Genomic DNA, 14079 nt, shown 5'->3' on the forward strand with positions numbered 1-14079 from the left:
GGTCATATTCACAATCTTTTCTTCTTTTTTTAATTTTAAGACAAAGTCTTGCCAAGTTAGCTAGGCTGGTCTTAAAGTCAGTCTGTAGTCCAGAAGGACCTTGTACTCCCCTCGTTTCAGCTTTCCTAGTAGCTATGATCATAAGCTTGTGCCATCAGACTTGTCACTGTCACTATTTATAGACATGATGACTGACTGCAAAAGTTGTGGTGTTATAGACACTTCAAACAAGATCTCAAGTGATAGCATGGGAAGCCACATAAGCATGGAAGGCTACAAAGCATGCAACAACATGAGACTCTTGTAGGCATCACACAGAAGGCAACACATGAAGCTATTAAGAGAGAAGCATTAGCTAAGACACAGGAAGTCCAAGAAGAATAGTGGACTAATGATAACTGAGTGATCAACCGAGGAAAAGCATTGTAAGCATGTTGTTTGAACTTTGTTGAAAAGGCAATGCAATATTTATATGGAGCATATTATCCCAAAGCCAAGAGACAAAATTGAGTACCTACCACCCTGTTTCTCAGTGCATATAAAAGAAAGTCCCAGGCCTCCTGTGCTCCAGCATGCTGGTCAACATTCCCAAACTTCCTTGCTTGCCTTTTTGGCTAACGTAAAAGAACAAAACAGTGGTTCTGAATCATGGCCTTGGGTCATCTGAACCAAATGAATCCTCTCTGTATTTGAGTCTCTTAAGACCACATTCATAAATCAGAGTTGAGAGCTAGGAGATAACTGGCACCCTGGCTGTGTAGCTTGCCTTCTGTTTGAGAATGTTTCTGGGTTCTTGATGTTTGGCAGTCTTTCCAGCACATCCTAAATTAAAGAGTTGCTTCTCCTAGCAGAGCATTGGAATGAGTCCAGCTAAGAATCAATCTAGCAACAAACAACTTAATTTGTGTTGGTATAAAAAGCTCTAGCCTCCGAGTGTCTGTAATTAGGAAGACTCCAGCGGAGACCGAGGTGTGCTAGATGAGCGTTCCCCTTCCCTCTTTGCCCACTGCACACCCACCCACCTATGCTTTTCATAGACTGTCACAGCCAGAATACTCAGTAAGAAATTATTTGGCCTATCACGTGGGCTTTTAGGCTTTGTGAGTGAATAACTACCAGAGACTGTGATAATGTTAATGGATGAAGATGCTCTCAGCAGTCCCTGCAAGGTTAGTGAAACTTAAGAAGACTTCTTTATTCAGAATACTCATAAACTTCCACATTTTAAACTATAAAGTGGACTCAGTGGGGAGGGCAGTAGTGTCTGATTTCTCTTGTCTTTGCTTGACTCCTTTCTTGAGTAAGTCAGGGTTTGCTTTGTCTATAAATGACAAACCTCCCCACATACTAATGATTAAAACAACCTAGATGTTGATTTCTCAGAAAGACACTCTAGGGGTGAGGAGTGGAGTCTGGCATGGAGAAGCCACTATTGTCCTAATGGCCTTGCTATGGTCAAAATGTGAGCATTCTCTTATGATTCCTGTAGACCAAGGCCCATAGTCTGGCCAGGAGGAAAACTAGGGAGAAGAAAGGCAGCTCCTCCCTTTTCAAAATTAACCATTAGTTAGAAATAAGTCATAATTGATTGTCATGACAACTTTTATTGCAAGAAGCCACAGGCTTGGCTGAAATCCATCATCTCATAAAGGGTTTACTGGAGACTAGATAATGCTTTGGGGGATCACTGTTTGTTTGTTTGTTTTAACTTTCTTAGCACTTATTCTTTGTGTCTTTTACATCATGCATCTCAATCCCATTCTTCTCCTTGTCCCTTCATATCTGCCCTCTGCCTTTGCCAGTGCCCCCAAATTGAATACAATTTAAGAGAAAAAGAAAGAAGAAAAGGAAAAGGAAAAATCAATTCTGTCCTGAAAGCTGAAGTGAGACACAATGAGTCATGAAGTAAACACTTTTATATATATATATATGTTTATTTGTGAGTGTCATCAGTCTGGTTAGAGGCCTCTGTTGTGTTACACTACTGATATTAGACCTGTAATGGGATTCTTCTTGGACATCCCATTGTTGCCCTGTCATGGAGATCCTGACGCTTTGGGTCTGCAGGATTGGTCCCTTCATGTGCTCCAGCAGATCACAGATGGGATGGTCCAACTCATAACCCTGGGTAGTTGGAGGGTTGGTCAGCCTGCCAGCCCTCCTGTGTCCTCACCACCAGGGGTGAGCTTCCCTGCATTGCCCTGGCTAGTTCAACCCTTGCGATGATGAACAAGGGGTGGGGCCAGTTCTCCCATTTGTTTCTCCCACACCTTCCAGGAAAGCTCTACTGCACTGTCCAGGAATGGTGTAGGAGCCACTCTCCCAGGCATATACCCAAAAGATGCACATTCATACCACAAGGACATCTGTTCAACTATGTTCATAGCAGCATTATTTGTAATAGCCAGCAGTAACAAAAAGACAAACACAGTATGTACCCACGCATGTACGGCTTTTAGACAGGATTTCTAGCCTTTAATCCACACTTCCAGAAAAGCCAGGAAACAAGGAGGACCCTAAGAGAGACATACATGGTCCCCTGGAGAAGGGGAAAGGGATAAGATCCCCCAAGCAAACCGGGAGCATGGGGAGAGGGGAGAGGGAGCTGGGGGGGGGAAGAGGAGGGAAGAGGTGGACATGAGGGAGCAGGAAGATTGCATCAGGAAAAGAGTAGAGGAGAGCAAGAAAAGAGATAGCATAATAGAGGGAGCCATTGTAGGTTTAAAGAGAAATCTGGCACTAGAGAAATGTCCAGAGATCTACAAGGATGATCCCAACTAACAATCTAAGCAATAGTAGAGAGGCTACCTTAAATACCCTTTCCTGATAATGAGATTGATGACTACTTTATATGCCATCCTAGAGCCTTCATCTAGTAGCTGATGGAAGCAGAAGCAGACACCCACAGCTAAACACTGAGCTGAACTCTTGGAATCCAATTGCAGACAGGGAAGAGTGATGAGCAAAGGGATCAAGACCAGGATGAAGAAAGCCACAGAAAAATTTGACCTGAACAAGGTGGAGCTCATTGACCCCAGACTGATAGCTGGGAAACCAGCATAGGATTGACCCAGATTCCCTGAATGTGGTATTAGTTGGGAGGACTGGGCAGTCTATGGGACCTCTGGTAGTGAATCAATATTTATCCCTAGTATATGAATGGATTTTGGGAGCCTATTCCACATAGAGGGATACTCCCTCAGCTTAGACACATGGGGGGAGGGCCTGGACCCTGCTCCAAATGATATGACAAACTTTGAAGACTCCCCATGGAAGGCCTCACTCTCTCTGGGAAGCAGAAAGGGGATGGGATGGGGGCTGGTAGGGGGAACAAGGGAGGACAAGATGGTGTGGGAACTGGGATTGATATGTAAAACAAGCTTGTTACAAATTTAAATAAAAATTATATAATAAAAAAGAAAACATCTGTACTTTCTTTTAGTAGATAGGTGTGCTCAGTTTTTAGTTTCAATTTCTTTATCTGTCTGAAATTCATTTTGTTATTAGAAATGAAGAAAGATTCCAATTTTACTTTTCTGCCAGACAGCTAATCACTTTTACCACCATCATTTATTGAATAGTCCATCTTTTCTACTCAGAATTAAAATGCCACCTTTATCATATTCTAAATTCCCATATGTGTCTTTGTCTATTTCTAGACTCCTCATTCTGTGCCACTCATCTGTCTTTTCGTGAAACACTACTAGATTCTGTTAATCAGAGACATATATGAATATGTACCCATATGCTGCATGTAGATCTCTTACCCTTTTTACTAACTCTATTTTCATTTAATTAATTAGAGTTATTTATTTAGAAAATCACTAAGAATTTTTCTCAGCTATTCTGGCTGGCTCATCTTTCAAAACAAACAAACAATTCAGAATCGACTTGTTTAGGGCAAAACATGGTTCTGGTATCATTGATGAGTAATTTTGTAGAAATACTATCTTTGCAGGGCAGTGGTAGCTCATGCCTTTAATCCCAGCACTTGGGAGGCAGTGGAGGTTGGGTCTCTTTGAGTTCAAGGTCAGCCTGTTCTACACAGTGAGTTCCAATACAGCCAAGGCTACAGAGAGAAACCCTGTCTTGCAAAAATCTTTGATTTCAAACAGTAGAAAGCCTTTTCCACAAAACTTCTGTCCAGCTTATTATTGGGTGTGTACTTTATTGTTTAAGTTGGGTGTTACTAAGTACAGGAAGAAGGGTTTTCATCTATTTTGTTAATTTTTATTATTGTATTTTCATGATTTTTCCAGTGCATATTGCAGAATTTTCCAGTTATGTAATCACATCTGCTTCAAATAATAATAGTTCAGACTTGCCCTAATTTTTACTCCTCTTATTTCATTTAGTGTACAATTACACTGATATTAATCCCAATAAGATCAGAAGAAAAATACTCCGTTTCCTTTAAATAAATCCAGTCTTGAAGCTAAATCCCTACAAGAGATAACAGCAAGGCACTTGGGTTGCTATGAGCATGCAGACCTGGCATAGTCAGTGTTAACTGTCAACTTGACAGGACCTAGAATCATCTGGGGGTAGGTCTTTTGGGCATGCCTACAGAGGGGGTCTCTTGATTACTTTAACTGAGGTGGTTAGGTTGGACCTGCCCACTGTGGGTGACACCATTCCCTGGATGGGCTCCTGACTCTGTCAATGGAGAGAGGTGACTGAGCAGCAGTGCTCACCCACCACTCAGTTTCGGGACTGTGAATAGTGTCGACAGTGGCTTCAGTGATTCTTTGATTTCCTCAGCACGATGGACTGAACCCTTGAAAGGTGAACCAGAATAAACACTTTCTCCCTTAAGCTATTGTCTTAGGGTTTTTATTTCCGCGAAGAAATGCATGATCACAGTAACTCCTTTAAATGAGAACATTTAATTGTGGCTGGATAACAGTTTCAGAGATTTATTACATTATTATCATGGTCAGAAGCATGGTGGCACACAGGAAGTCATGGTACTTGAGAGGTAGGCCTGGCTTGAGCATTTGAGACTTCGAAGTCTGCCCCATACTGACACCTTTTCTCCAACAAAGCCAGACCTATTCCAACATGGCCACACCTCCTAATAGTGCCACTCCCTATGAGCCTATGGGGACCAGTTTTATTCAAACCATAATTGTGCTAGAGGTTTTATCACAACAGACGGAGAAACTGAAACAAGTCCCCCTGGCTATCTGCCTACTGTATCCTTTCTCATCCATCACACTGAATCCCAGGAAAATGCTAATAGGGGTTAATGACCAGGGTTTGGAAACCCCTTACTATTCTTTCCTAACATTTCATTTACTGATGAGGGATCAGATTAAGAGGGAGTAAATAAAATAAATAAAATAGTTTGCCTAAAGTAAGCAAACAAACATTGGAAACACCATGTTTTAGGTAAGAAAACTAAACTATGAGAAGCAAATGAACTCAGTCTATACTTCTTTTCACTTCTTATCTAATTAAGTGCTAAGAATATAATACCATGCATAAATTTACAGACTAGACTAGGGTAGAGGGCAATAAACTAGTAATTGCCTAAAACTTAGCTAATGCCCTATTTTTTACATGACTCATGAACTACAAGAATCTCTATTTTTAAATGTTTGAAAACTGTTGAAAGGATACTGTTTCATGACAAGGATATCAGTTGGAATTAAAATTTCAATATCCACCTAGTTTTTCTGGGTTATGTTCATGCTCATTCATGTATTTTCAGTGTCTGAGTTTTGGCTAACAGAAATTTGAATATGGTAACAGCCCATAAGCCAAGAGTCTAAACTATTGGCATCCATGGTCTTGGACATGGTTTAGAGTTGTAACACCTTAGGATGGCCTAGGTATCTTCATTTTGAATTTATACTTCCTGTCCACTCTTTTGTCTGTTAACCCTTTAAGCTGGGAAAGTCGTCAGGAGCCATATGAGATGTTGAGTATCTCAGCATCTGTAGATGAGCAGTAGAATGAGGGAAAATAGCACTCAAAGCTATCTGGGGTCTGGCAGGTGGGAGGGCAGAAAGTTTTCTTTTCTCATGTGACACTGCAGAAGCAAGCAGAATTCCAGAGGACAGCCAAAGACAGCCCAGCACGTCCACAGAACTGAGAGAGCACAGTCCTGGGAAACCATTTAAGACAGTACTGAACACTGCTGACTTTGAATCTTCCCTGTCACTCATTGTCTGAAGGACCTGGAAGAAGTGAATTAAGGTCTTAGTGCCTCATTTCTTCATTTACAGTGGGGTCTAATAACTATCTACTACTTGAAAGATGGGTTGTTATGAGGCCAATTTTAAAACTTGATGTGAATTAGATGTCTTCTGGATCTAATCCCAAGACAACAGCATCATTTCCAATCAAGAATTTAAGGTCCTTAAGGGAAAACACACACACACACACACACACACACACACACACACCAAAAAACAAAAACCAACAGAGAGAGAGAATTTAAGGGCCTATTGAAAGCTCTATAATTTATTTTAAAGGCAGAATGCCAGGAATTGTCAGCGTGTTTCTGTGGTTTGGGGTTCTGCTTTTGTATAGGGACAGAAGGAAGTAGTGACACTGACTTATTTCCAAAATATGAAAACTGAACATCTTTCCTCCATTCCTAATTCTCCTAGAAAACTACTATCACCGGTAGGAATTGTCCCTCCTGGGCACCCTTACATGGATTGCCTGATGCAAGACTTTGCTGTCTTAGAGGCAGATAGGCAGCAAGGAACATTATAGGGAGCAGACAGAGGCAGACAGAAAAAATGAGGTGCCCATATGTGGTCATATAGTTAAGATCTGGAGGTTCCCTTCCACCAAGACCCAGAAGAAGGATGAAGTTTGGTGTTCTTCAAAACATGAAACTTTGAGTTATCGTTTGAACTGGCATTTTTGATTGCTAAATATGTACCCTAAATAACTGGATGTTTTAGGAATGTGAGCAAACACTTGTGTATCAGTGCTCATGGCAGTTTATTCACAACACTCCAAAGCTGGAAACAGCATCAATGTCCATCAGCTGATGATTGTGTAAAGAAAAGGTGGTTTATCCTACAATGGATGGTAAGACTTAAAAAGAACAAAATGCTGATATGAGCTACAACATGAATGAACTTTAAAAGGTTGTGCTTGGCCAATGAAGAATGTCATCAGATATCTACCATGATTTAAAAAAATTGCATGAGACCTGTAACGTGTATAGGTTTTTCTGTCTGTCGCCGCCTGGTCTTGTCCGGCCGCCACGCCACCAGCCCCAAATAATACACAGAGACTCTGTATTTGATACAATGTTGTTGGCCCTGTTACTTGTTTTTTATCGGTTAGTTCTGCCTTAATTATTAACCCATTTTTGCTGATCTATGTATTTCTCTTACCAGGGAGCCGCCGGCATACTGTTTTCTCCAGACTCTCCATCTTGACTCTTCCTTCCTACTTCCTATTTCCTCCTTGTCTCCTAGTCCCTCCTATCTTCCTTTCCTATTGGCCAACAGTGCTTTATTATTAACCAGTATGAGAAACAGATACAGAATGACATCTCCCATCAGAGACCATCAACCCCAAAAGAGACTTCAAAGGCTTTAGTCAGTATCAGTTGGCACACTGCTTTTGGGCCTGTAGGAAGGTGGCACAATATAGTGGGAGTTCATGGCAGAAGATGCTTAGTGCATGAAAGCCAGGAAGCAGAAAAAACATAGGGTCAGATGAATGTCTCAAGTTCCCTTCAAGAGTATATTCTCCGTCAGGCCATGGTGGCTCACGGCTTTAATACTAGCACTTGGGAGGCAGAGACAGGTGGATCTCTGGGAGTTGGAGGCCAGTGAGTTCTAGGACAGCCCCCAAAGCTACAAAGAAACCCTGTGTTTTCAAAACAAACAAACAAAAGAGTATATTCCCAGTGACATAACTTTTTCCAATTAGGCCCCACTGCCTCAGGATGCTGCTAAATTTCAGTTGCTGCACACTTAGGACTGAGCCATTAACATAAGGGACCTGGCCAGGGGTGGGGGTGGGGTAGGAGGGTGTATTGGGGGATGGGTTTTCAGATACAAATTATGTCAGTTCATCTTAAGGCAGAGTAAATAGGACAAAGAACGAATGATTCCACTTTTCTTTGCTTTTTTTTTTTTTTTTCTGGACAGGGGCTTGCGATGTATCTTAGGATAGCTCAGAGGTCACCATTCCTCCCGCCTCAGCCTCCCAGGTATTGGGATACCCTACCACACCTGGCTTTATTATATAGCATAATTACCTTTACAAGGACAGAAAGTATAATAGATGTTAGCATGGATCAAGGACAGGGAGAATGAACAACTACTGGCTTAGGGGTATCAAGTTTAACAGAGTATATTGGGGATGATATGAAAGTTCTGGAAATAGATACTGGTAATGATTATATAAGATCATGAGTGTATTTAATGCTATTGAATTTTATATTGAAAATGGTTAGATGGTAAGTTTATTTACTGAATATGTTAATGCTATACATTTAATATTATAGTTAATAAAAGGAATAGCTCCTGAACCTGTCCATGTAAAGGCTGCTGGAGCATGCTAGCAAATTTACCCATTAGGCCCTATGTCCACAGCTAGGTACTGTTTCTAATTGTGGTCTCTACTTGTCCTATGTGGCACTTGCAAGGCTAAGTGGGCTCCCTGGGAATACCATGATGTGGAGTGTGGAGAAACCATGTGCAGCTCATTTGACACAGTGTCAGCAGCATGAGCCAGAGCTTGTGTGGAACCATCTACCATCTCTGCCTAAATCAGAGATGGGTTCAGTGGATGAGACTTAGGTCCAAAATATTTCTTCTATGCACTTTAGACACTTGTGCAATTAACAGACACACAACAGTACTGTCTGTAGTTGTATACATTTCTAATAACTTAACTTACGCAGATATGAAATCATGTTGTTCATGTTGCTTGGCAACTAGCCTGTTTTTCTCATGGACACAGTTCTAATCTTGTAGTACAGAGACACCTTAATCTCTTTAAGGTCTGTAAGATAGCTTAGCTTAGCACATGGAGGTACCAGAAATGATTTTTGTGTCCTCACATCTAATGGTGTATATGGTCTGTGTGTGTGTGTGTGTGTGTGTGTGTGTGTGTGTGTGTGTATAGTGTGTATGTCCTCATATGTGTGTGCATGTGTTTGTGTGTATGTGTTTCATGCATGCACCTGAGTATATGGGTATACACTCCCATACATATGCTGGGAAAAATGTTGGTTTCCCCTGTGGTTCTCTGTCTTGGGACAGGGTCTTTCCCTGAGCTGTAAGCTTACTGTTTCATCTAGGATGGCTCATTAGTTAGCCCCCAGGGTCCTACCTGTGTCCATCCCCATTAGCATGCACTCAGGACCAACTGTTTATGTAGGTGCTGGAAATTTGAACTCAGGTCCTCAGGCTTGCATAGCAAATGCTTGCATAGCACTGAGTCAGATCCCAGCCCATAGTGAGTCCCTTCTCAGGTGTATCTAATGTAGATGCCTCCTGCTGTCATCCATGCATGTGTGCTCTTTGTTGTTTCTGTGAGGGGTGTATTCTTTGTTTCAAGTCACATAGCTTTAAAAAGATGAGCAGGGTAAAATCGTGATTATAAGAGAGAACAGGGTTTGCTTTTCTTCCTTTTTTAAAAATGTTTTTCCAAGCTGCCTGCCCTTGAATTTTCTCTAAGCAGAAAAAAATGCTCAAAAATGTTTAACTTGATGTTTGAAGAAGATATCTACTAATTATAGTTTGCAGGCATGTGCAACAAAATAACACACATGTGGATTACAGCACTCTGCATTCTTTGCTCACACTGAGGGAAATAGGCTATTATTAGTTGAGAATTATGTGGGCAGGACGTAAATGAAGGACTGTAACAATTAAGTGAAAAGACATCATTTTCTTCTTTTCATGTCAGTACATTTTAATGCCTTTCAAAAGCCAATCTCACTTAATTGAAATCATTTCAGGAGGCTTAGGAGCATTTGTGCTGAGCTTTTATTAACCTGTATAATTTGGAGCTGACGATTGGGACCGAGATTAGGAAGTACAATGTTTATGTTGATCGGAATACAAAAAGCACCCAGAAGAACAGAATCTCAGCCATCTTGGCTTCTGGCTGCCATAACAAAATTCCGTAGAGCAAGTGACTGGAAAGAACTTTTTCACATCTCATCTGAAGGAGGGGACATACAGGGTCTAGGTGCCAGCAAACTGGGTGTCTACTGTGGCTTCTCTTCTTGGTTTACAGACAGTGGCTTCTCAACAAAGGGAACTCTGCTGCCTCTTTCTGTAATGGCCTTAATCCCATTGTAGGGATGCTACCCTCATGACTGCATCTAAAACATGAACCAACACATCTAGTCTATGTGTGCTAGAGATACAAGCCAGAACCTCAGTGATGCTGGGTGCATTAACTGAGCCTTTGACATGTGTTTCTCATATTAACATAAAGACAAAATAAATTACAAACAAAATACTAAGAAAGACATAAAACCAATAAAACTTGAATTAATAACATTAACTTGATAGGAGATGTCATTTTCTCACAATAAATTACTCAGATTACTTGGAAAAACACCAAAAGGTATCCACTAATAATTACTGTAGATAATCAGGGTCCATAGCAATTAATAACTTTGAGTCAGTGAAATTGTTCAGATGCCCATCTTAACAAAGCCTCATAACTGATTTATCTTACTTGAAGATGAGGTCACCATCCTGCCATTCTCCCCTATTGAATTCTACATTGATTATTAGCTAGTTATATTACTACCAGAAAGCAAAACTGAAAGTATGCCAGGTCAGTTGTATGTTAACTACCATCCAAAATTATTTCTTATCTGTTCTGAACAGTTGCTGATGTAGCCTGAAATCAGGTTCTCATGGGCTGGGCAAGTCTAAACCCACTGCTCTGCTCTATGGTGCTTTCGTTTCCCATCTACTTTGCTCTTTGAAAAGTCATGTTCACTATTCAAAGCCAGTGGTAGCTGCTGTGACAGCCAAGCCCTGCATTTTCAATGGTGGAACCCACCAAAGTTCATGTCTCACTACTATCACGTTCTGGTTAGAAGCCTTTTGTGTTTGTCCTTTAAGAGTGTTTCCTGCCTTCATCCTGTGACTCTATCTGCCTTTATTCTTCAGGGCCCATCTGTTCAGCCAACAAAACAAAACAGAGGATTGTATGGTGGGGTAGAATTTGGGGTGTAGTTGCTACAAGTGGTTGGAGTCTGGGCTGGGCGTTTCCAAGGTCTTGTCCTCTTGTTGAGAATGAAATAGAGATCTACATAGACAGCAAAGTATCATAGAACTTCAAGGGAAAAACAGCAGTTCCGGTTAGAAAGAACTCATCAAGAGAACAATAAGCCACATGAGTAAAAGGAAGGGCCCCGATTACTGCTTTGGGGTTTCAAGAGGAGGAGGAGTTTGGTTTGTAGGGACATAGTTTTGGTGGTTTTCTATTTTGATCTATGTGATTTGATTATGTAAAAGTCCTTGCTTACTGCACATGTCCCTTCCCATAATGCACCTGATTTTAATCATATGCATGCTCAGCCATGCATAAGTATGGTAGTACATAAAAGATTTTACTTAAAAGTTCATATTGAGAACATGGTTACCCTCATTGCATACACACCCCAAACCAGTCTAGAAAAGACTGGCCCATTGCCCATTATTGATTATGCTACAGGATGTGTCTGAATAGACATGAGGTATCACCAGAGGCCTGCTAAAGGGGAGTAATTTATTTACATTTCTCAACACAGGTATACATGCATCTCTATGCAAGAATGTGTTTGTGTGTGTGTTTGTGTGTGTGTGTGTGTGTGTGTGTGTGTGTGTGTGTGGGTGGTGGGGGGAGTAGGGGAAGTTCCTGGATTGCTAACAGGTTGCTAGGTGCATAGTCCAAGTAAATGGAATCCCACATTTCTAAGCAATTCCCTAAGCTTGACTGTTTCACAATGGATGCTTTATGATTCAGTTCTAGAAATAGTGTGATTTCAAAGATTGTATGTTGGGAATTTAATTACCAAAGCAATGTTGTGGTGAGGGAGGATCCTGAACAATTTCAGAGGTCCCCAGGGACGTGTAGCTGTGCTATCATAAACAGAATAAGGTTATTGTCTAGGAAATGGATCCACTGAACATATAGCTAATGCATCTGTTGTAATGGTAAGCCAGCTTGTCAATCTTCCTGGTCTCTTTCTCTCTTTCTGTATCTTCTCTGTGTCTGTCTGTCTGTCTGTCTGTCTCTCCCTGTTTCTTTCTTTAATGAGATGATAGAGCAAAAAAGTCCTCACTGGATGTCGGTCTCATATTCCAGAATTGCAAGACATAATTTGTCTTCTTTATAAACTACTCAGTCTCAAGTACACCGTTTTAACAGCACAGACTAAAAGAGCACACATAGCTAGTGCCTGTATTCTGTCATGCAGGAGTCAATCATTTGGCTATACCCAAATGCATAGGTGCTTAGTACATGTGATCTAGGTACATACTAAAAGGAAAAGTAAACAATAAATAAACCCCAAATAGTCCTCATTACATATATATATATATATATATACATATACCATCTGGCCAACAGCATTATATCTAATACAGAGTCTCTGTGTGTTAATTGGGGCTGGTGCAGCGGTGGGACAAGACCAACAGAGGGCAGGAAAAACCTACTCTCTCTCTCTCTCTCTCTCTCTCTCTCTCTATATATATATATATATATATATATATATATCATATAGTTTATATATAAGGATTTATATATAAAATAGTTTACCTAGAACTAGACTTTTTTTTTTACATAAACCAGATCATAAACACTAACATCAAAGTAAGTCCCCTTGTCAAGTTTAGATGGCCATTCTGAAGATGTTTGCTTCACAAATGCTTTATAATAGAGATGAAATGATGCCATTGAATGCAAAATTTTTCTTTGAAAATGACAGGAATTCCGAGAAAACTTTCCTTCAAGGTCTAGAGCCTTAGTTTTAGAAAACATTTTCCTAACTGAATCTCCACCTTACTCAAGCAGAAATGTTCCTCCACATCTCCAGAGCCCCAGTGTCTTCTTGGCCTTGGTTGTTGTTTACGAAAATTACCTGCCTAGACTCTGTGTGTGCCTTTCTTTTCAAAAACTGACACAAGTCCTTGACCATGTAGCCAATGATGCTGTCTTCTATCTTGTTGATTTTATTTTCCACACAATTGTCAGACATAGAGTCAGAAATATGTCCACAGCATCATTAGTTTATGAATGAGTGATTTGTTTTATGAAGTTGATTATAAACCAGAGTCTGGAAAAATTTTGTACTCAAAAAGGCAGACAGATAGACAGGTAGGTTGTTGGGGATTATAAAACAGGTAAAATGAACTCAACCTTAAAATAGTTTCTTTTTTTGTTTTTTAATGTTAACATGATCTTTATAAAACAATGACTTGATCATCATCATACTGTTAACTACCAAAAATTCATATAACATACATAAACTGGTATATAAATATACTTATATAACTTAAATGAAAATTTCCCATTTGAGCTGACATATTGTCCCTTCAAAGAGTCATAGACAATCTAACAAAATGCCTCAACAGTAGGCATGAAAATCTCTCTTTGAGTTGCTGGTCAGGGTTATCCAAGAGAGTCCCAAAACATTGTAGGCTATTGCTACTGCACTTGGTTGCTCCCTCGCATAGGTGGGAGGGTAAAGTCCCTATTGCTGAAAACACAATGGATTTCAGTAACAGAGGCCAGAGATGGGCGATCTGGAACTGTCCCTAAAGTTTCCCCTCTGAGGACAAGCTTTTATGATACCAAGGGACCATGAAAGTCTCCAAAGGAGGGAAGCAATGAATAGTCATACTTAAATGTGATGCCTATGGACCTTGACAACAACCATCATGCCACAGTAATCCTAAGGGTGCAGTAATGGCACATATACCTGGGAAGAAACCAATAGCTCTGTAATTGGACTTAAGATCTGTTCAACAAGAAGAAAATCTTGTCTAGTACTGAAAACCTAGAAAACTACTCAGGGCTAGTGAGTCACCAATCTTGGAGGAGAACCTACAACCACTACTGATACTTCTACAACACAACACCTAT

Source organism: Phodopus roborovskii, unplaced genomic scaffold (assembly GCF_943737965.1).
Source record: "Phodopus roborovskii unplaced genomic scaffold, PHOROB, whole genome shotgun sequence".
In the NCBI taxonomy this organism is placed as follows: domain Eukaryota; kingdom Metazoa; phylum Chordata; class Mammalia; order Rodentia; family Cricetidae; genus Phodopus; species Phodopus roborovskii.